General features: G+C 33.3%; 1 long non-coding RNA gene across 2 annotated transcripts in view; it reads right to left on the bottom strand.

The window, feature by feature from the left end:
• LOC113602346 (uncharacterized) overlaps positions 1–25,342 on the bottom strand; it is a 111,382-nt gene that overhangs the window by 43,586 nt on the left and 42,454 nt on the right. The window contains exon 3 of one of the 2 annotated variants that reach the window (XR_008291840.1): positions 19,645–19,726. The exons of the other annotated variant lie outside the window; for it this stretch is intronic. This is a non-coding gene — a long non-coding RNA (uncharacterized LOC113602346). The remainder of the gene's footprint in view (positions 1–19,644; positions 19,727–25,342) is intronic. 2 annotated transcript variants of the gene reach the window in all.

Below are 25,342 nucleotides of genomic sequence, written 5' to 3'. Positions count from 1 at the left end.
AGAGTTGGCTGCTTAACCAACTGAACCACCCAGGCATCCCACTAGATTTTAACTTTGTTATTTTTTGTTTGTGATTAGTAGTGAGTATTTATACCTGTATTTATAAGTAGGATAATAGACAAAACTTTATTTTTTTAATACTAACAGACTTCAGTAGTAAAACTTAACTAGTTTCCTAAAGTACATTTATGAATTTAATATTTTCCATACATCCTTGTTTAATTAAATAACTAAATAGCAAAATTGTTTAAAAGTTAGATAAAACTCAGCAGCTGTGAACTTTTTTTTTTAAGTGAGGAATGAAATTGAGACAAGGTATACACTTGAAATTAATATAACGTTTTGTGTCAAATATACAAAAAAAAGATCATCTAGTTTAACAATCTTCATTTGTTTGCCTTTCTAATATTGAATTTAAGTTTATATACTTTCTACTCCAACAGTAACATATTTGTTTTTTCATATAGTATTTCCATTAGAATAATCTAGTCTAGTTAAACTTTGTACTTTTTACAGTGATTACTTCTTTGTTCAGTGATTTTAGACATCTTTTTTCTAATTACCAGTCACAGAGAGTTTTCTAGTTTTTGTTGGTGGTGTTACTATTGATTTCTAACTTAATTGCATTATGATCAGAGATGTGATCCTAAGGGGAATATAATTAGAGAAATTATATTAAATTATATTGTCTACTGTGAAGAGACTTTTCATAAATGTTCAATTTGTGCTTGAAAAATGTGTTCTTTACTTCTTAAATGTTATATTCCAATACTGTCCAAAATATTCCTGATAAATTAAGCATGCAAACTGTTCAATTCATCTTCTATGTGATGTTATTTTTATTTATTTGACCCATTAATTTCTGAGAATAGTGCTTAAACATTCTAGCATGTTCTTAGATTAGTTAATTCCTACTAAAATTGGATTCGTGAAGTCCTACCTATTTTATCTATTATGAAGCTAAGTTATTTGGCATAACAAATTTGGAATTATTATATCTTGTTACTGAGTTGAACATTATATCATTTTCTGGAGACTCTCTTGACTTGCATTTTATCCTAAAGTCTTTTTTTGACCATTTAATATCTTTCACCAGGTTATTTTTTTTTTCATTCTTTAACTCTCTGGCTTCCTGCATTCTTATGTTTTAGAAATTTTCCTTGTAAATAACATATTTAAACTTTGTTTTTTTCTAAGGTAGATTTATTAATTTAATCTATTTATATTTTTTCATTATATTGACATATGCCTTTCTATTCTTTTACCATGTGCTTTCTCTCTCTCTTTTTCCTTCTCTCTCTCTCTCTCTCTCTATGTGTATGTATATATATATATATATATATATATATATATATATATATATGTTTTTTGGGTTTTGTTTTTTTTTTTTACTTATTTACTTTTTTTGAGAGAGCATGCAAACAGGGAAAGGTCAGAGAGAGAGGAGGCAGAGAATCCTAACTGTCAGTGCAGAGCCAGATGCAGAGCTTGAACCCACAAACCATGAGACCATGACCTGAGCCAAAATCAAGAGTTGGACACTTAAGAGGTGCCTGGGCGGCTCAGTCAGTTAAGCGTCCAACTTTGACTCAGGTCATGATCTCAAGGTTCATGAGTTCAATCCCCACATCGGGCTCTGTGTTGACAGCTCAGAGCCTAGAGCCTGCTTCAGGTTCTGTCTCCCTCTCTCTCTGCCCCTCCGCCACTCATGCTCTGTTTCTCTCAAAAATGAATAAACATTAAAAAATAAAAGAAAAAAGGAGTTGGACACTTAACTGACTGAGCCACCCGGGTGTCCTTCTTTTTTATTTATATTTAAATTGGGTTTCTGTTTCCCACTGTTTTTTTTTTTTTAACTTCTTTGGAAAGGATTTATTTTATTTTATTTTCCCCCATGTTTTCAAATAGATTTTCCTGCAAGTTTTATACTGTATAATTACTTTTGTCTGTTTATGAAACAATTTTAGGAAAAGCTAATTTATGTGTTACCAATCAATAACTTTATGTACTTTTGAAGCTCATTACGTACTGTCTACATTATATGCTATTTTGAGTAACTAATGTCTGTCTTGTTTCTTCCTATATGTAGGCATTTTTATATTATTTTTGTATACAGCCAATCATTGTTTTGATATATGCACTATTTCCTAGAAATATTTACCAATAGTGTTGCTCACCATTTCTTATATTTCACATCACTAGTAGGGACTGTTGTCTAAGCAACCTTTATCATTTCCTTTAGGTAAGATTTGTTGATTGAACTTTTCAAAGTTTATCTAAACATGTCTTTCTTTTATTCTATAACTTGAAAAATAAATTCAATTTTGGGTATAGAATAAATGTTCTTTTCTCTCTACACAATAAATATACTATTGTATCGTTTTCCCACTCTAATTGTTTTGGTTGAGTGTCAGGTATCAGTCTATTACTGTTTTCATGTCCCATAATTGAGATTTCTTCTAGGTTGCTTTCAAGATCTGTCTTGCCTTATGTTTATTAATCAATCAATCAATCAATTAATTTGCATACAGTTTCACCATTACTCCTTTAAAGTTTATTTTATTTTATTTCCCAGCTTTGGGTTTCCTGGGTTTTTTTGATCTAAGAATTGGTGTTTTTAACCAAATAGAAAATCTTTGGCCTTGTGTCTTTGAAAATTACATCTTCCTTTTTATTGTACTATTCCCAGCATCATGAACCTGTGGACTAATTCTTAATATGTTTGAACTTTAGTTTTCTTAACTATAAAATAGTGATAATGGTCCTCACCTTAGAGATTCCTTAAAAGAATTAATTATGTTGTATTTAAAAAGCACAGTGCCTAGTACATATTAGGGATTGACTACTGCTTATTTTCTATTTATCTGGCTTAATGAAGCTTAATTTAATTTTGTTGGATACTAAAAATATCTAACATTTTGTTCAGAACACATGATTAACTTAGAAATGTTAAACCTCGAGGTTGGATGGCTTATTACATAAAAAAAATTCTGTATGGCCTCAATAAAAATAAAAAAGAAAAAGGAAATAAAGCCCTCTGCTATTTATGTGTTTAGTAGTCTGTTATCACAGAATAGTCCATGTTTGGGGCTTTGCAGTGCTTTGTCAGAAAAGGAGTTAGTGGAAATGAAATTATTAACAATATTACCAGGTTTTTTCACTTAAAGATGTTGGATTGTACAATTTAAGAAATAAAGTTTTTATTTTTAATGTTTATAATGACAAGTTCATTTTGTTCCAGTAATAATGCCTTGTTTACATACTCCCAACTATTTTCTCCCTACTGAATCATTTCTTTTGTTAGCCTAAGACTTCACTTCTTCTCATCAAATATTTGGCTTAACTATTGATATTTTCTCTTAAAAATTGTAAGGTTAAGTTAGAAGGATTTGGTGTGATGGAGCTTCCAAAGGAAGTTTCCTGAGAGAATTATCATAAACAATTTTGATTGCTTTATTCTATTATAAGAGCAACACTAGTAGTTGTGGCTGTGTGGAGAGGAAGAGAGAGAGGGGAAAAGAACAGTGTCGTAGACTCTAAGTCTACAGTTCTCTTTTGGTCAGCGAAAAGCGTGGAACGCAGGATGAAAAGTGAGAGATGGCTAATGTCTGGGAAAAGACAACAGCTGAGAATAAGGGTCCTTGCCCATATTTATTAAGATCAGAAGGCTTACAAACATGATGGGCATGCACAGAGATAATGAATCGGTGAACTTTAACTCATGGGCATAATGGAAAAAGGAGTGTTGAATATACATGGTGTTTGGGGTTTGGGTCAATATAAAACAAAATCTGGGCACTGAGCAGATGCGCAGATGGTTGTTAATGGCAGACAGGAGGCGCCATGTCTGTTTATCTTAGCTAGCCTAGGGGATAAGACAGGACAAATAATATCAAGGTTAACAAGGCACCTTTTCTTTTGTGAATCATCTCCACTCTGGGCAACTTCGCCCTGCAGGGCAGAGCAGCAGTCTATAGCCCAATTTACCTGTTTACCTAATCTGGTCCTTCCTTCCTATGAAATAAGCTTTCGGCTATAGTACTAACTTGGGGGGGCACATTCGCCCTGAATACCTAATCTTGTTTATTTCATATACCTGTGTTATATATTGGGGCATTTGCCCCTCCCTATGCTGGGTGCCTTTGTACCTCCCTGCTTTATACTGGGGGCCCCAGCCCCCCTTTATTCTAGGGGCCTGAGCCCCCCTTCTCTATCCTTATTTGCCTAATATTGTTTACCCAAACTTGGGTGTTAGCATCCTATGGCTTTGTACTTCTTCATGCCTTGTTAACCCATTGGTGTAAGCCTGGGGCATTCCTAAGCTTATTCCCCACAACTGAGTAGTACTGGCTTCTTAAATATGACTTTTTACTTTGTTCTTGTTGCTTTCAAATGTATTTTAGATTTTCTACATGAAGAATAGAATTGCATTAAAAAGTAAACATAAGTGAATTAAATAAGTAAGAATGCATTTAAAATGTTTCAGGGGTGGGGCGCCTGGGTGGCTCACTTGGTTGTGTTACACTCTTGATTTCGGTTCAGGTCATGATCTAGGGATTCGTGAGATCAAGCCCTGTGTCAGGCTTTGCGCTGACTGTCATGCTGGCTTGAGATTCTCTTCCTCTCTCCTTGCCCCTCCCCTGCTTGTGCTCTCTCTCAAAATAAATAAATAAACATTTAAAAATAAATAAATAAAATGTTTAGTGAATGTTATGACATTTGGAACTGTAGGATGTGTTAAGTGTCATCAACACTGGAATTTACCGTTTATTTCTCATAGGTCCAAAATGCATATGTAGCTGAGTCTAAGCGTCCATATGTAACTGGCTTTGGTATAACTCACATATAGCTGAGTTACATTATAATTTACATACAACCACTGATGCATGTGTAGGAAATAACATTGTTTTATTTCCTTAAACTCATTTTATCTCTTCCTTCTACCTGTCAAACTTCTGAGCAATAAATAAAATGAAACAAAAATAGTATTCTCAAATAATTGTTGATCTCATAAATTATAAAAGATAATTTTAGATTAAGATCATTTCCTCTCCCTCTTCTCTAAGATGGCTTGCATGAGAGCCTTACATGATCTCTTGACACTGAAGGAAAAAGAGGCAGTGGAAAAGTGGCAATGTTCCTGCCTTAGGAATCCTTAGTGAGGTAAACTCTTATCCCAATAGTCTCATTCTCTGACTCCATGCCCGCCTGAGATTTCACCTTGCTCTTCATGTCTGAATATTCCCTATGTCATATCCATCTCCTTTGTGAGATAATATACTTGTCAATCCCCTTTCTGTCCAGGAGCAACAATAATGGACTAGATGTGTAGAGACGGAAACTAGCTAACAGTACAAACCAAACTGAGAGATCTTTCACAATGACCACATCAGTTATAATTATACACATATACATGGCTGTAGGGGAGAAAACACATGTGAACCAAAACTGTGCCCAAGTATGTTTTTGTAACAGAAGAAACATATTTAAAATCATTGTGGAAATCAACTAATACTCTCCTATTTGGACTTACTAAAGACAGTTTGAGAGGAAGAAAGGAATAGAGGAATTTAGAAATCTCTGCAAGTTCAGTGCAGTCACTGCACTGAAGGTAGGTAGGTAACCTGTTGGTTAGCAGGGCATGTTCAGGAGGCCCAGTTCAGGAAGATAGTTTAGAATAAGAAGGTTTTTGGAGAGCTGATCTTCTGCAAAATAATATCAAGAAATTTGTGTTTCTGACAAAATCCAAAAAGGTAGAGACTTGAAAAATCAGGTATCAGAGATTATTTACATGAAGTAATGGTGCCAAACTGGATAGCAGTGTAAAATCTACATCATCCTAAAACTTCTGAAAGGGTTGGTACACACCAGTGCATTCTACAAGTGAGCTGTTTGAAGGAGAAACTAACATAGGTGGATGGGTATCTTGAGAGTTGCAAACTGCAAGGCTACATAATCCATTCCAGAAAGTGATTCAGTGCCTAGATAGACTAAAAACTGTAAGTCATTCTCAAGTTTTTGAATCCTTAAAAAAAGAAAAAAGAAGCAGAGGAACACAGAATATACTCTGTAGAGTATAGACTGAATCACAAAGGGGTGGAAACCACAGGAGACATGTGGGGAAACATGTATTTAAAAAATGTTCTTGTTTTGTTAACAACATAAAATGCATAATAAACCCATTAAATAAAACATTACTTATGGCTCTGTTTTTCAGGAATTTAGGGCTCTTGTATTTGGTTCTTGGTGTAGACTTGAAGTAGATATTCTGTATAGGATTTTGAAGATTATTGCCTACTGGTTTAAGGGTAGTAAGAGCCCCGATGCTGGTGAGAGTGATGGAAAATGGGAAGTGAATCTGGGAAGGAGAAAAACAAATACAGGGTTGAATATATTAGAGTTGCCTGAAACTTCTCAAGAAATAATTGGTTATTAATTGGACATTTGAAACATACATATAGAGACTATATGGAATCACTGTGAAAGAGAACATTTGATCAGAAAGAGTAAGGGTGGGCACATTACCTGTTGGATCCTTCTGGTCTCTAACTTCCATTGGTAAAAGTTTAACCCATGGAACATGAAACTACCAAATCACAGGTTAATTAATGCATGACTGGGGTAACCCTATTGAATGTGATTTCTAAGGAGTGTTTAGTATATTTACATTGATGATAGAGCTGTATGTTGCTATCTATTGAGTTTGCCTGCAGAATTTGATATAATGGGTCTGGTTAATGATATGGGTATCAATTACTATGTGTGCTTTGTGTCAGTCTAAGATTCTATTGTGGTTAGTTAAAATAGTCTTCACAGAGCTGATAGTTACGATGAAGCTGAGTCATAGTAAAGATCTTCGGTGATCAGAAGAGTAATGAGAAATATGAACTAAGATTATCAAAGATGACAATGAACAAAGTAAGATGGCATGAATTGAGAGCAGAGATTGAACAATATTTCTACACTCATGTTCATAGCAGTATTATTCACAATACCCAAAAGACGGAAGGAACCCAAGGATCCATAGATGACTGAAAAAATAAATAAAATTTAATAAGTTCTTACAATACAATGGATTTCAGCCTTAAAAAGAAAGGGAATTTTGACACATACTGCAACATGGATGGACCTTTAAGACTTTATACTAAATTAAATAAGGAAGTTACAAAAGGACAAGTAATATTTAATTCCATTTATGTGAGGTACTCAGATTAGTCAAATTCCTAGAGAGAGAATACAGAATGGTGGTTTCCAGGGTCTGGAACAAATGGAGAGTTATTATTTAATGGGTATAGAATGGATTTTCAGTTTGAGTAGATGAAAAAATCTGCTGTGATGATGGTTCACAGCAATGTTAATGACCTTAACACCACTAAATCTGCCCAAATAGAAAGTTTTCTGTTATATATGTTTTACCATAACAAAAAAATGTATCATCAAAAAATTTGAAATGGGAAGGACAGTTTGAGAAAGTAAATTTGGGACAAAATCCACTTAAATAAAAATATTCTTTAGATATCTACACTATATCTGCCCTATATAAGGTGCTTTAGGTAAAATGGAAATTTGTCACTCACTAGAAGTGAATTATTGGGTACATCAATTAATCTTCCTTGTCTTCTTCTCGAGCATGATAGTGTGGATTAGGTGAATTCCAGACTTCTTTTTCTTCAAATATATATTACATCTGTGATTATGTCTATACTTTGGTAAAAAAAAAATAGAATACTCACTCAAATCCATTTCAGGCATTGTATTATAGAAAACCATTGTAGCTGTAAACCAATCCTGCCCATCTCTCCTACATTATCTATCAGTGCCTTGCCTGGGGGTAGTGCTGCTTAGCACTGAACCATTCTCTGGAGACATCTTGCTGCATCAGATGGTTTTCTTCAAGCAGTTTCCACATTTGTATCTGGCATGTTTATACTTCCAAACCTAGAAAGTTCTGGAATATGTTCCAGAACACATTCTCACAGATTCCAATATGATTTAACTCTCCTCTTTCTCCTAGTATTTATATGCTAGGCACAGTTTCTCTTGTAATAACATATGTTTTACTATAGTTAGTGCCTTGAACTAGAAAGTACTCAATAAAAATATGTTTAATTACTTTGAAAAGCAAGTTATATATATGTTTTGCTATTCATGTCTTCTAAGTAAATTTTAGTTTTTATTTTTCTGTTACTCACTTTATCATATAATTGCATTGAGAAAAAGACATAGAAGAAAATAAGTTTAAAGTAAATATAAAGAGTCACTGAAATTACTTCTGACATCTTATTTTGATCTAAAATATATTAGGACTATAAACCTAATGAGACATAAAGATGAATAGAAATGAAATTGAATTATGTCAATACTTCTTTTTCCCCTCCTTGTTGTGATTGAATTCACCTTTGGGAAAAAGAATAGTAATTGCACATAAAACTTGTCATTTCTCCAATTTGGATAAGAAGTAAAGGAAGGGTGGATATTGGTACTCAGAGTGATAATACATATGGAATGAACCAATGACAATTTTGTAGAACATTACTCCTTTTTAGATATCTATCTTTATTAATTTGGAGAGAATAGAAAAGTCGACGGGACATAATATTTACATGCTAATATTTAACTGGAATTTTAAGTAGTGTAACTATACTAATATTTCAATGTCTTAAATTTAGTTTGGTAGGATAGGTGCAGTTATGTGAGAACACTGGTACTGGTATATCCTGTTGATAATTACCAGGCTTTAGATAAATTAAATACATACATACATACATACATACATACATACATACATACATACATCCTAAGTGGTTTTTTTTTTTTAACTTAAAACAAGAGACTGGAATGTAGTAATTAAATGAAAATTCTTAAATCAAAGATCATACTTCTGGTTTGAGTGTGATTTACAGAAAAAGAAGAGTGAATCAACTTGGTACATCTCTTGAAAGTCACATCACTTTCAATCACCAAAAAATGTAGGAAGAAGTTACTGATAACAAGTTCCAATTATGTAATATTCTCAGGTCCTACATTAGCAGTTTTGAGTATTATTAAGTCCTGCAGATATATAGTCCTGCAGATATATAGTTCTGCAGATTTCTGTAATAAAAACATATCTGAGTGAAGAAAATACTAGTCCGGAAGCGCTATGAAAGCTTGTATTGTTAATACGCCCTGAGGATGGTGTTAGAGTTGTTTAGTTGTGCTTATCTAAAGCTTCCCATCTGAAGGCTAATGAAGAGATCTGGACCACTTTTCTGCAATGTCATTAAAGAGCTTTAATGACTAGAGAGTAATCAGTTTCCAAGGCAGCAATCTCTAGGGACATCTACCCAATTAAGGCAAGGAAAAGTATGGCAAAAATTTATGCCACCAAACAGAAACAAACCAACAAACAACAACAACAAATAGGCTGAGCAATTTGACTTCTTAAAGAATTTGCAAGGGAAAAGGTCTTGGATTTAGTGGTGTATTCGCCTAATTAAAATAGTCAGAATTTTTATTTTCTTTCAGTGTAAATCAGTATTGAGAAAAGTATGTCACCTCTGATATTCCCAGGGCAATAAATGTAAATGAATTAATCATTCCACTTATTCAGAAATTTGGAAGAGTGATAGGCACTTGCCAATGGGCTGTAGAATTCCTGGCTCATTAATTTCTAGATGCCAGAGGAGATTGGAGAGGCTGTGAAATGATTTAAATAGAAATAAAAAGAAATAAATCATCTTAGACTAGATATGCCTATTTATCTTTTTTACCCTTTAATCAAACAATGACTATAATATTACATGTACATAATAGTATAATAACATTAGTGTAGAGTGTTCAATCCTTCTGTTTAATCAAAGTTTATAAAGTCAACATGATTTTGAACTCTACCTGAATTGGAATTTGACTTTCAGAAGAAGCCTTTTAAGATTCTGATATATCATTGAGCAGGCCAAGTCCCTTAAAACTAAAGTGGCTATCTAATTTATCATTTCAACCAGACCACATCTAAAGAAAAGAGAGTTCTGGTCAGGATAGGATATATGGTCACTCTAATACTGAAATATTAATAAATATGCATTATATGACTATTGGAAGGAATTGGTCCAATTCCTGAAAATTGTTATTAAAGTATTAGCTAAGCTGCTATAACAAAGCTGACAAAAAGAAAAATAATAATCATACAGAGACAGAGAACAGCACAGATAATCACTAGAAGAATAGGTGTTAGACACTGGGGGGATTTAGCTGTCTTTTTGACAAGATTGTTTCTCAAATATGATATGCTATATCTTCAGCACTGTAATTCTGAAAATGTATATATATGCTAACCAGAGTGGCTTAAAGTGAGATTTCCAATATGATTAGTTGGAAATATAGTGTGGTTTCCTCTTGTACTGATGTTAGGCTTCTAAAGTTGTATGAAACAAAAAATAGCATATGAAAAATTACCCTTTATACAAACTTCCCGTTATAAAATGAATGAAGTCTGAGGACCTAATGTTTAACATGGTAACTATATAAGAATGTACTGCATAATTTAAATTTTCTAAGAGAATATCAATGTTCTTATGAAAAAAATAATAAAAGGAAAACGTAATGAAATAACACGTTACCTTTACTTCTGTGGTCTTTACACTTTTTCCAGTCCCTTAAAAAATAATCCTAGTCCAATCATAGAAAATTATCAGACAAATCTGAGTTGAGAAACATTTCACAAAATACCTAACTAGTACTCTTCAACTGTCAAAGTCATTAAAAACAAAGGAAGTCTGAGGAATTATCACAGCCAAGAGGACCCTAAGGAGATATGACAACTAAATATAACATGGTATCCTGGATGGGATCTTGGACCAATACAAAGACATTGAGTAAGAACTAAAAGAATCTGAATACCATATTGACTTTAGTTAATACTAATATACCAATATTGATTCTTTAATTGTGACCAAAGTACCATACTAATGTAGCATGTTAACAATAGTAGAAACTGTGTATGGGGTGTAAGGCATATATTAGAACTCTTCTGCACTACCTCCACAAGTTTTCTGTAACGCTGAAACTATTATAAAAACTTTATTAAAAGAAATGATCCTTGACAACTCTTTCTTTTTTTAAAAAATTTTTAATGTTTATTTTTGAGAGATTGAGAGAGTGTGAGTGGGGAAGGCAGAGAGAGGGAGACACAGAAATGAAGCAGGTTCCAGGCTCTGAGCTGTCATCACAGAGCCCAACGTGGGGCTGGGACACACCAAGCAAACTATGAGATCATGATCTGAACTGAAGTCAGACGCTTAACCGACTGAACCACCCAGGTGCCCTGACAGCTCTTTCTACAGTGGGACTTCTAATAAAATGGCTGGCATGGGTTTAGAAGGTATGCTTTAGAAATACATTTATTGAAACTTTGGAATTTGGTTTCCTATTGAGATATGCTTTTGCCTGAAAAAGAAAAAAGCACGATGGAACTGAGAACACTGAGAATTGGAAAGACAAAAGTCGCCCTCCTTGTAATCATTCTTAGGCATAAGCTCTCTGAGTAGAATAGCATGGGGTTTCCCACAGCTATTAAATTAATTTTCCCTTTGGTTTCTTCATGACACATAGTACAGTTCTATAATTTAAAGGTATGCACAAGGTGACACCACTGTACTTGGAATCAGAGGAGCAAAATCCTTAAATTCTTTTTTATAAATTTTACTTTTTTATTAGAGAGAGAGAGAGAGAGAAAGAGAAAGAACATGAGCAGGGGAGAGGGGTAGAGGGGCAGAGGAGGAGGAGGAGAGAGAGAGAGAGAGACAGAAAGAGAGAGCATGCAGCCTGATTTAGGGCTCGATCCCATGGCCCTGAGATCATGACCTGAGCCCAAATCAAGAGACAGACGCTCAGCCGACTGAGCCACCCAGGTGCCAGGAAATCCCTTAAATTTTAAATATATTGAATTTATTTGTACATATGTTATTACAATTTTTAAAGCGGTGCTTTTGGAGAAAATTTAATGTGTGCATATTGGAATATTTGGAATAGGGTCTGTCATAACATAGATCGGTTGGGAGACTGTTAAGGCAGTTTGGATATGGAATTGTGAAGATGGTGGCAGTGGGAATGGATAAGATACTGATTTGAGGAAATCATGGAATCAATGGAGATGGGGAAAGAGGAGAAAAGTATTGGGGTTAGGAACAGGTTTTGAATCTGGTCACTCAGTGAATATTTACTGGCAAACATTTGATAGAGTAAAAAAGTCAACATAAAGTCATAAAGTTAGAAGTACTGTGGTTAGTGGATTGGTCAGATTGGATATTTTCAATACTACAAAGATCTTTGTAGCCTTGTGCTCTTTGTATCCATTCAAATACTTAGTGTCCTAGCTTATCAGTTTATTTAATGAGGATAGTAATTCTTTCCATCTGCCTTATGGGAATGTGAGAATTAATAAGAAAAAAATTCCTAAAGTCATTTTGAGCTCTTCACTATTTAACATTGCTAGAGAGGGGATTCACTAGAGCATGAATTACACTTTTGCCACGGGAAAAACAGGTTTTCAGTAAAAGAAGGAATGGAAGAATATGCTTCAAAAGATGTATGTTTCCTGTATTATCTGATGATGTTATATATTGTTTTGAAGGTCTCTAATTCATAAATATGCTTGAGAACTTAGTGTATTTCCCTATGGCTTTTTTTTATCTTTTAAGAATTTATTTGTGGATCATCTCCTCTTTAAAACTTTATGACAATAGCAAGCACTATCAACTCTGTCCTTTAAACTCCCTCAAGTATGTTCACTCCCCAAATCCGGTATATATATCATGAATGTACAATTTACTGGTTTATACTATTAGTTGTATTTGTTTATTTGCCTTTTCAATGTGATTGTAATATTCTAACAAGGACTAAGCTTCATAACACTAAGTGGACCCTAAAAATGTTTAATAATCTATATGTGGATATTTAAACATCTAGTAAATGCTGCACATGATTATCATTTTGAGCAACAAAACTGCAACTCATTGGGCAATAAGTAAGCTAAAGTCCACTTTCAGGGAATTGTTACTACCTCAATGAAAAAAAAATGCAATGTTTTAATAATATTTATTGAAAAATCATTAAATCAGTATACTCTATATATTAACTTTAAAACATAAAGTCTTAATTTTTTAAATATTATCAATGTTTAATTTTTTTGAAATGTCAAACCAGTTTAGATATATTTATTATGCAGAACCCTGTATTACTATACATTTTTATGAGTATCTCCTATGTCACTAACAATATTATGTCACACACAGCTGTATAGAAAAAAAAATAATGTCTTATTTATTATCCATACTCAGTGGACATTTAATGGGAATAAAGCCTAGTTCTTCTGTTTCCAGGAGTGGGGGCCCAAACTAACAACTCATAGATGGTTTGCCCTTGATAGGAAATATGAAAAAAATGTAAACAGAAAATGTAATTCAGACTATTTAGGAGGATGGACTAAATTTACTCTATCAATTGCAGCCTCGAGTAGGTTGTAAAACACGTTGTATATCAGTTTTCTGCATCTGAAACCTAACATCACAGACATCATAAGGAAGGGTATTTTCAAATCCTAAATGCTCCAAAGCTCAGCACAAGATGTACACCTCTATTTGCATCAATATCTGCTTTCTCTGAATGTGGCTTTTGGAAGTACTGTACTATTACAGTCATACATTTCTAGCTCCAGGAAAAACAAATTTTTGCGTCTGTCACTTGGGAATGAGAAGCAGCAAAAACCTCTGGAAGAAGTTCCAGAAAGAGTTATATGGATGCCAAAGAAATTGTAAATTAGGACAGTATACTCTGAAAATCAGTTGGAAGGTCTTGCCCCAAGTTGTTACTACAGCAATCATAAATAGTGTGTGTGTGTGTGTGTGTGTGTGTGTATCTATATTTTAGAGGCTAAAATCACTAAAATCTATGACTTGGTCATCTTTTCCTTACAAAATATTTCCTGCAGTTTTTGTAGTATTATTGTAGTCAATTGCTTTTTATATATTGAATAATTACTTAAGTTACAGTTTTTAAATTACATTATAGAGGAAAATATCTGAGTAACAAGTAGACTTGTAGGGGGATATATAGAAAAAATGAAGGTGAAAGTTAATATAAAATTATGTTCATTATAGAAAAGAGATATTTGAAATATTTTGAAATATTTTCTGATTTTGAATATTTATGGGAATGAGAATTTGACTAACTGAATATTTAGTTTACTGAGGAAGTATTGTTATTTCTTCAGGTGTGATAACCCTATTTGCAGTTCAGTTAATTAAAAGGAGTACTTCTTTAGAAATACATACTGAAATTTTCATGATTAAACAGATAAACTCCCTCATAATATGGGGAGAGGATGTGTGGGGATATAAGTGGGACAGAACAGGTTTTACTTTGATGCAGATAGAGATTTACTATAGCCTAATTTTATGTATTTTGAAGTTCTCCATTATATAAAAGATCCAAAAATATATAAAAATAAAGAGAAAACATAATTAGGATATAATTTTATGAATAAAAATTTTTAATATTGCTGATTTTGAATTGTCATTTTAAACTTTCTGAACATTTATAATAGTGCTTTATTAATTCTTTGAGTTTTGTAGATAGATGACTAAATCATCTATAAATGGTATTTTGGCACCTGATTTCCAAAATTAAGCTTTTAAAATGAATTACCTGTCTTGTTTTTGTAGTTCCAGAATTTCCCAAACAGCACTATAGAATAAGGAAACTACATTCCACAGAATACATGTTTGCTACCTGAATGACTGGATGAATTAGTGGAGTGCTAATAGACTTCTATGTCTTATTCCTGGCTTCAGTGATGATGGTTCAATTATTTGACATTAAGGATAATGATGAGAGGGGTGCCTGAGTGGCTCAGTCGGTTAAGCATAGGGCTCTCGGTTTCAGCTCAGGTCATGATCTCATGGTCTGTGGGATTGAACCCCACATAGGGTGGCTCCACACTGACAGCATGGAGCCTGTTTAGATTTTCTCTCTCTCCCTCTGTCTATCTCTGTGCCCTTCCCCCACTCACACACACACACACACACTCAAAATAAATAAACTTAAAATTAAATAAAAATTAACAAAAAAATTATGAGAACCATGGCATCACAGATGGCAGAGTAAAAGTACATTTTCTGCCTTACTTGAATCCACCAAATTCAAAAAATATATATAAGTCAGAATTCCCTTTTCAACTACCAATGATTATTAGACTACACTAAAGTTATGCAGGATACCATAGTGAGAGATAATGAGAGCTATCATTAAACACTTTCCCAGGCTTTAAACAGAGAATTTCTTCAAAAGTGGGAAGGTTCAGAAAAACTTGATCAATGAACTTTTACCTAGATTTCTGGGGATCCTGCTTATGGACCAAAGAGAAGAAAAGACTATTGTTTATTCTTGTTCCTTACAGCAGACCAGTAAGGGGATAAGTTTCAGGGAGAAATGTTATCGATGTGCTATCTTTATTTTTTTTTCCAACAATAACCACTTGTCTAAATAGAAACTCAGAAAATTGAATATACTTCACAAAATGTAATTAATATTCCTTACCAATGGAATAAGAAAGTAATGTGATATTTAGAGAGGATCCCTATCTATGGCACTGTTCTCAGACCTAAGAAGGTGAATTCTCTTGAATGTTTTATCTATGTATGCCCCATAGTATATCTCCTATTTCAAAATATTCACTTCAAAAATATCAGTATAGGAATTATATAATTTTATAAAATGTATTATGCTGCATTAATAAACAGGATTGATGGAAAATTATTCCTTTGAAGTTTTTTTTAACCCGCAAAGCAATATGGCATGTGCTGAGTTGTTATATACAAATATTCAGTCAGTCCTCTTCAGAGACAAAGAAAGAATTAAGTCAAACTTGTCAGTAAAATGTATTAGTTGCTTTAAGAGGAATTTTTAGTTTATGAATGTTTAAATCCTTTCAATTCATGTCAATAAAAAATACATTTTTCTTAGAACATTAGTAAATCTGTAAATTTCAATTGAGTATCCACTTCACCAATTAGTAAGAAGACCTACATTTTATTATTGTGAGGAAAACTTTACCTCACAATGTAACAGTGTAACAGATGTCATTTCTGGTTTAAAAAATAACTGATTCAAGCACTAGTGCAAAAGTCAGAATTGACACACATATAGTGTGTTTAATAAAATAAATATTTTAGAAGTTCTGCAATACTTTTATTTTTGCTTGAATATGCTAAGAAGACAGAATCTAAAATTAAGAGAAAGAAATATACTTAGGTTTTTGACACTGTAGTATTTTTGGAAAAATATAGAATAGATACTTTACCTTTGGTGGGACTTGAAGTGGCTGATACTAGAAGTCTAAACTAGAATATGATTGAAATATTTATATTACATATCTAGCTAGTTACTTTACTGTTGGGCCTTCTCCTTTTGCAAATTCGTGTGTTCTAAAACTCAGAAATATTGAATGATGTACTTAGGACAGCTTTAGAGATCATTTTTCTTCAGGATTCTCTGCTTACTGAGTTCTCTAAAGACCCAGAGATAATCACTGGTACAGTCAGAATTAGAGCTAGGTTGTCTTCATTCTCAGAATAATACCTTTGTGGACAGTGTCCCTATCTCCTTCTGATAATAGTTCAAACACTTACTGTGTTTTTATTGTCCTTCTGTGATGCTGGTGGTATAGTAAGAATGCAAAGGAAACTATGTGAAGTGTATGCATGAATTTAGATTTTAAACCTGCACTGGCATAGGGCAATATCTTCTACATTCCCATCAAAATGAACAAAGTTAACATTATATCATTTTAATGAATCACATCCAGTGTTTAGCAAATTTTAACTTTAAATGGAAACATTCCATTTTAAAGACTTGACAGTGTTCTGAAGTACATTGCATTTTCTCTAAAATTTATTCTAAGGGAAAAATATCATTGAGGTCCTTCAGAGTATAGTCAAATATATATATATATATATATATAGAGAGAGAGAGAGAGAGAGACACACACACACACACACACACACACATGATAGTAAAGCCATAGCCAAGTCTCTGTCTCAGAAATAACTCGCAGTGGACAAGTTGCTTAAGAAAACTAATGCAGAAGATGACCTGAACTAATCTCTAGAGGTCTAAATTTGTCCAAATGATTTTCTGAGTTAATAATCTGGAGACAAATGTGAACACTGGTAAGCCTGCAGAAAGATGCTTATTGGAATTGGGACAGTTATCTTTACAAGAAAAATCAAATACCACAATTAAAGGTAACAAAAGGAAAGGAAATAAGAGAATGGATTTGTATAGAGAATTGTCAATCTGTGTATACATACAAAGAAAGGGCATATGACTAACAGGGTTGGTTTAATGGAAGAGTCATAGAGAAATGTTTTTAGTCTCAGATTCCATTAAAACAAACAAACAAACAAACAAACAAAACAAAGGAATAACCTTGCTCTTTTGGAAAATTGATTCTCTGGACACACTGGAAAAATACAGGCAGACTATTAAAATAAATGTTTTCACATGGATGCAATAGAGAAGAATTTTTTTCCCAAAATTAACTGGTTCAGTTAAACTACTACCAAGTATTTGAAAGCAATTATGTTACGTAAATGTTTAAACAAATATATTACCATCTTGCATTGTGTATGACAGTTGATCTGTGATTATCTTGACTAATGAAAAATCAAGTCATTTTCAGTGGGTTTTAGCATATATCGTGTATATACTTTGATTAAAGATTCATATTTCTGACTTTACTTATGGTACTATGTAAATCAGCTGTAGATATTAGACTTTTTTGATTCTGAGTGTCAGAATATAGCCATTGATATCTATCTATCTATCTGTCTATCTATCTGCCTGTCTATCTATCTATCTATCTATCTAATCACTAGCTTATAGTATGTATGTGTTTATATGTATATAGATAGCCATAAGCCTTCAAACATATATTTGAATCATAAATTCTTAATTATATAGAGACAGAAGCAACTGAAGACATGTCTGTCTGATGAATTTGGCATTGAGAAGGAAAAGCACATTATTTTCTTATATTTAATGCTGTAATTGTTTTAAGAAGATGAAGATAGGGTTAATTGTTGAAATGCTTATATCCAATTTATTCAGGTTTTCTGCCTCTAAGTACGTTATGATGAGTTATTTACAAATCTCTAACATAGGCACCAGAAGAGAACCTAAAACTGTTTGAATGAGATATTGAAATTAACAACATTATATGATTTTTGCCATGGATTATTCTCTCACTCTTTTTAAACTTACTAAGTGATTATGTAGAAGTCTTCCTCTGAACATATCAAAACCACTTAAACAATTTAATCAACTTATTATTATATAAGAATTTTAACATTAAGACGAAACACTACTCTAACAGCTCTCTATAAGACCATCTGGAAAGAATATCACTAAATGATTTTGAAAACATTTGGAATAAGATGGTAATGATACTCATATTGTTAACAAATCTATAAACACACATTAAAATAGAAATCTTTGGTGGTCTTAATAAAAATGATAACATTTTATAAGTTATGTGTCAATGCTGCAGTTTATATTTGCTAACATTAAAAATAGATTTTATTATGTATAAAATATGATTAAGACATATATTTAAGTATGTGCTCAAAGAGACAAAGTCTTAAAATGAGACAAATTTAGGAAATGGATAAAAAGAAAATGAAATAATCAGAGTGCAAATGATACAGATGAAACTTTAGAAGAAATATTGGCTAATGACATACATAATGGCTAGTTACATGTCCTAGGAGACACTTTTAACTTAAGTTCAGTTTGACAATGTTCACCTAATAAAATGATCTAAATTATCATAATATGTTAAAAGTTGATATACTCCACCTAAGTTAGTATAATTTTATGTAGATTTTATGATAGTTTATGTGGGGAATAAGCTTAGGAATTTCTTGGGCTTATACCAATGGATTAACAAGGCATAAAGAAGCACAAAGCCATAGGATGCTCACATCCGAGTTTGGGTAAACAAGATTAGGACCCCAGAATAGGGGGTGCAAAGGCACCCCAGAAATAGAGAGGGGGTTCAAAGGAACCCAGCATAGAGAGGGGGTGCAGAGCCCCCAGATTAGAGATGGAGGGGGCAAAGGGCCTCAGAATAGAGAAGGGTGCAAACGCACCCAATACAAAGGTACATGAAGTAAGCAAGATTAGGCGTTCAGGGCAGAAGCACCCCCCCCAATTTAGTACTATAACAGAAAGCTGAATTTAAGGAGGAAAGGACCAAGTTAGGTAAACAGATAAATAGAGCTATAGACGGCTGCTCTGGGGGTGATGCTGCCCAGAGTGGAGCTGATTAACAAAAGTAAAGGTGCCTTGTTAACCCTGAGGTTATTTGTTCTATCTGTCTTATCCCCTAGACTAGCTAAAATAAACAGACACGGCGCCTCCTGTCTGCCATTAACAACCACCTGCCCATCTGCCAGGCTCCAGGATTTTGTTTTATATTGGCCCAAACCCCAAACACTGTATATCTTCAAAACCCCCTTTTCCCTTATGCCCATTAGTTAATGTTTACAGTTTCTCTGTCTCTTTGTGCATGCCTATCACATTTGTAAGCCTGCTGATCTTAATAAATACCTGCGAGGATGGTTATTCAGGGCTCTTGTATTTTGCAGACATTAGCCATCTCTTGCTTTTCATCCTGTGTCCTGCTCTTTTCCTGGGCAAAAGAGAACTTTAGAGTTAGAGTCTACAAAAAGTTTATATATAAAGATTTATTTCAGATCTATTTCTACATAATTATTAAATCGTATAACTTCTATTTTCAGAAATACACCGTAATTACACTAATTCTAAAAAATATTAACTTGTGAAAATGAAATAAATATTTAATTAAAACATGGCAAGATGTGCATTTTCTCTCCTCTATGATTTTGAATATTTGTTTTATGGTTCCAAGTAAAGGGTTATTGGTGTAAAGGGAATGTTAAAAGTAACAAGGATGTCTACACATAGAATAATCTGGGAATACATTGTTCCAAAAAACTAGAAGTTACTTTCTTATACTGTCTCTCACTTCAATAAAAAGAATATTAAAGATATATATCAAAATGCACTTTCTTTATGCTGCCTTAAAGGCAATATAGGTACACTATGACTTAGAAGGCCTCCATCCAATGTTCAATTTCTATATTCAGAGACCTTTTTTCAGACACATTTTAGCTTATATTTTGTTACATTAAAACATAATGTCTTGCATAAACAAGTAGAATACAGCCCTTATTTTTAAAGTGAATATTCAAAACAGAAAAAAAGCATACACATTTATATCAAAGTTAACTTTTTAACAAATGAGAAAATCTAAAGATGTACACTTTTATTTCTTGTTTTTATTAAGATGAGCTTTCTGATTACTTTGCTTTGTAATATATTTAGGACATTTTTTGGTCTAATGCAAGATATTTTTTAAATATACATGTAAATTATATTTAATTTTCAGATCAAAATGAAATTAATATCAATGACTGTTGATTGGGTGAAATAATGTCTTCAAATAGCACATTGCATTAAGTATAGTATTCCTCAACATCACTCTTCCAAGTGACTATGTACTTTTGAAAAAATATGAGCCTAATAAATGGTGATAAAGTTTCTTTCTAAACTTGTAGCTGAATATGCTGCATTTATTTTTTCCCACTAGAAGTTATAGCTTTAGGAATTTGTCACTTTCAGAATGATGGTCAAAATAGGCCACATTGTATCAAAAAAATAATTTAAGGCCTTATATTTTCAATACTTTGAGTTGTTGTTCTGTATTTACATTTTTATTTGAAAGAAAAGATACAATGACTCTACATTTGTATAAAGGCATAGGGAAGAGTGAATATAACATAAAAATAAATACATTGATATGGTTAAAACAAGAAAACATTGGGTAGGATGGTAACTTGGGGTAAAGCAGAGGGCAAATGGTTAGCTTAGTTGACAGAGATATGTTTGTTTACATTGTATAGGAAGTGGTTGAAGCGGAGAAGCTTTGTGGTATGGTTTGGGAATTTTAGGTTTTATGTTAGGCAATATGCACATTCACTTCAGTGTTCTTAGCAATATGAAAATCGTGCTTAAGGGAGTATTAATTACAACTTCACAAAAATTAATGGGAGAAGTTATGAGAATGGAATCTTGGTGGAGGTTCTGAGGCAACCTGCTAATAATCGCCTGTAAACTATTCAGACTCTTGAGTGAAAGTTAAAGGTGGAACTTAAATGAAACTTTGTTAAGGTTGGCATAATATAGTAGCAATTAAAAATAGCAAGTCACATGAGAAAGGTCTTTTTGTGTCTACGTCGAGTGAATCTGTGAATCTGCCACCTTCTCAGTATGGCTTTCTACTATAGGAATAAGGACTTAAGGATTTCTGGTAGTAGGGTATTCTGTTTGACCTATTAATTATTTAGTAGTGTATTATTTAGTTGCCTAAATTCTCAACACATTTATTTAGACTATACCTTGTTATAACCAGGTTAGTGGCAAAAAAAATAATAATAAATAAAAACTTTTGCAAGACTTGAGAGACACGACATCTCTGTGACTTCACTGTTATTTGCTTTTACTTGTGTCATTAGTATCATCGACCCGTTTTCTCTGCAAGTATCTTTGTTAGTCATCTTTCCAATTTATAAGTGTTAGTTTAACTAAAATTATATCATTTAATCTAAAAATTCATCCAACAGGGAGCATAGAAGGGAAAATAGGTCCTAGTATGCTAATGGTATACCAGTGAATGAGGACCTCAATAAAATCCCACTGTATTTGGGACCCTTACTCTTCTCAGGTTATGTCTCATATTATGTATGATGCATGGTTACAAGTATGAGTGTGAGAACCAGTGACAGTCTGCATATTAGCCACTAGTGAGATGTAATGTCCTCCAACACTTACAGCGAAAAGAAATTGAAATATCTGTGCTAATAACTTACTTTTGCTGCTCAAAGGATGACACATCTATCTTCCGAAAACAGATTCTGAGAAGGAGAAAAACATGAGAGAAATATAATAGTTATTTTCTTGAGACGAACACCTATGTAAAGAAAGGGAAAGAGTCAGGATCAGTCATAGGGAGAATGGGTGTAATGTTACCTTATACAAGGTTTCTGCTGACCTGAAAGTGAACTCTCAAACATGTTTTTCCTCTCAGTATTGTCCTGAATTATGGCAAAGGACTTAGGCCTTCCTGGGATGCCCCAGGAAGATCACTTGACCTTTGGTGAGATTATCTTCAGCAGTGACAATTCATAAAGAACTCTCACAGTCTAAGGCTTTTTTCCAGCAGCTGAGGTCTGAGAGGGGATCTGGACAGCATATCATAGTATTCACTACAGCATTCCATTTATGGTACTTTTAAAAATGATTATGAAATGTAATTACATTATGGCAACAAACGATCTAAGCACAGAGTTTAGATACATATTTGGTATTTGCCTAATCAATGTAGCCATGCAGTTGAAACTTCAACAACAAATTCATTTACTCAAAGATTATCACAAATCTGATTTGTGTCAATCATTTGCCTGAGGATGCAAATATCAGTAAAGCAAAACTGATAGAGTAACACTGGCATGCAAATGCATAGTTGTAATAAAGCATCATAGGTACTTCGAAAGAAGCATGTATTAAGTTCAGGGGAGGCAAAGACATTAAGTGTTCTATTTTATGTAGGAGATAAAAGTAAATAAGGAATCTGGTAAAGTTTCATACCAGGAATAACCTTTGAACTGATTACTAAAAGAGCTGGAGAGGTTGTCTGAGCAGATGATGGAGTAAAACAAACAAACAAACAAACAAAAAAACAAAAAACAGAGTATTCATTATAGACAGAGAGCAGAATGAATTTGGTTGATAGGCATTGGGCAGCATGGTGCATGAGAACAACCCATAGGCTGGGAAGTGCAGTCAAGCATTAGGTCCTGGAGAGGCTGAATTCTTTTGTCAAGAGTCAGAACTTTTACCCACGAGAAATCAGAGAGTCATTAAAGGGTTTTACACAGGGATAAATATGACAATATTTAAATTTTAGAAACGTCATTCCTGAAACTATGCAAAGAATGAAAGGGGAAACTAGTTAATGGAATGTTACAATAGTGAAGAAATTATATAAGTAGTAAATACAGTGATAAAAAGATTATTTAAAAATTAAAAAGAAAATATTGAAGAACTATGTCCAAAACAAAAATTTAAATTTGTATCTGCACATTATTTTTTCTAGCAAAGAACACTGTACATTTTCCATGCATTCAATTCTATCTCAGTGAGATTTTGGAATTTACTTAACAAACTTATGATTTCCTTTGCATTAAGACAATGCCAAGAGAGCACACCTGGATCACCTGCTTTCTATATTTCCTGACAGTAATCTGCTGGGACATAGATTGCAAACCAGCTGCTCATTTTTTTTTATGAATGATGATGTCATGATGATCATTATTTGGCACATTTTTATATTTATTTATTTTTAAAGTATATTGTCAAGTAAGCTAACATACAGGGTATATACAGTGTGCTCTTGGCTTTGGGAGAAGATTCTATGATTCATTGCTGAGTAGTCTACCTGAAAATTCTCAAGATGTCCTATTATGCTTTTTTTTTCAGTCCTTTAATGAATTAATTATGTCATTGACTATATATATATAGTCAAGTTAGCTAACATGCAGTGTAATCTTGGCTTCAAGAGTGGATTCCTGTGACTCATCACTTACATACAACACCCAGTGCTCATCCCAACAAGGGCCCTCCTCAATGCCCATCACCCGTTTTTCCCCACCCCTGTCAACTGTCAGTTTGTTGTCTGTATTTAAGAGTCTCTTATGGTTTACTTCCCTCTCTGTTTGAAACCATTTTTCCCCTTGCCTTCCCCCTATGGTATTCTGTTAAGTTTGTCAAGATCCACATATGAATGAAAACATATGATATCTATCTTTCTCTGACTCACTTATTTCACTTAGCATAATAACCTCCAGTTCCATCCACATTATGGCTAATGGCAAGATTTCATTATTTCTCATGGTAAAGTAGTATTCCATTATATATATATAACCACATCGTCTTTATCCATTCATCAGTTGATGGACATTTGGACTCTTTCCATAACTTGGCTATTGTTGATAACACTGCTATAAACATTGGAGTACATGTGCCCCTATGAATTACCACTCCTATATCCTTTGGATAAATTCATAGTAGTGCTGTTGCTGGGTTGTATGGTAATTCTACCTTTAATTTTTTGAGGAATCTCTACACTGTTTTCCAGAGTGGCTGCACCAGTTTGCATTCCCACCAACAGTGCAAGAGGGTTCCCCTTTCTCCACATCCTCACCAACATCTGTTGTTTCCTGAGTTGTTAATTTTAGCCACTCTGACAGATGTGAGGTTATATCTCAGTGTGGTTTTGATTTGTATTTCCCTGATGATGAGCGATGCTGGGTATCTTTTCATGTGTCTGTTAGCCATCTGATGTCTTCTTTGGAAAAGTGTCTATTCATGTCTTCTGCCCATTTCTTCACTGGATTATTTGTTTTTCGGGTGTTGAGTTTGGTAAATTCTTAATAGATTTTGGATACTAGCCCTTTATCCGATATGTCATTTGCAAATATCTTCTCCCATTCCGTCTGTTGATATTTAGTTTTGCTGATCGTTTCCTTCACTTTTTATCTTGATGAGGTACCAGTAGTTCATTTGTGCTTTTGTTTCCCTTACCTTTGGAGATGTGCATATTTAAAAAAATTATTTAGATATTAGATTGCTGCTCAGGTTATGTTTCCACAAACAAAACTCTTTTGTCTTCATTGAGTACTTAAAAGATTTTGCAAAACTTGTTTCCATGAAATTTGTATGAATTTCATCACAACCAACTGTAGTATAACTACTGCAACATTGATGCTTGCTGCTTTGATTTAAACTGCTTCTGCTTCTTAATTGATATAAACTTTTTTATCTAGACTATTACATGATTTGAATTCAATAAGTCAAAACCATAAATCAATATTGATCTTTTTTCCATAGATCCTCTAATGTATTTTGTGAGCTACTGGTTTAACTTTCTTTGGCAAAGCTGGAGCAGGATCCATAACTTTCCTATAACTCTTATACACTTAACATATGTTCTCTTATATTTTTTTTTGCCTTAAATTTGTGTCCAGTATAACCATCAGGACTCCAAACTTCACTTTACTAAAAGATAGATCCGTTCTCCAGGTTGGGTATCTTCAAGTCTTAGAAGCTGCAGTGAAGGATGGGAATGACTTCTTCCATTTCCCTTACTTAACTCCTAGCCCATTAC

Source organism: Acinonyx jubatus, chromosome D3 (genome assembly GCF_027475565.1).
Source record: "Acinonyx jubatus isolate Ajub_Pintada_27869175 chromosome D3, VMU_Ajub_asm_v1.0, whole genome shotgun sequence".
Taxonomy (NCBI): Eukaryota; Metazoa; Chordata; class Mammalia; order Carnivora; family Felidae; genus Acinonyx; species Acinonyx jubatus.
Note: the sequence above shows the minus strand (reverse complement) of the source record. Positions and strands in the feature narration are given on the sequence as shown.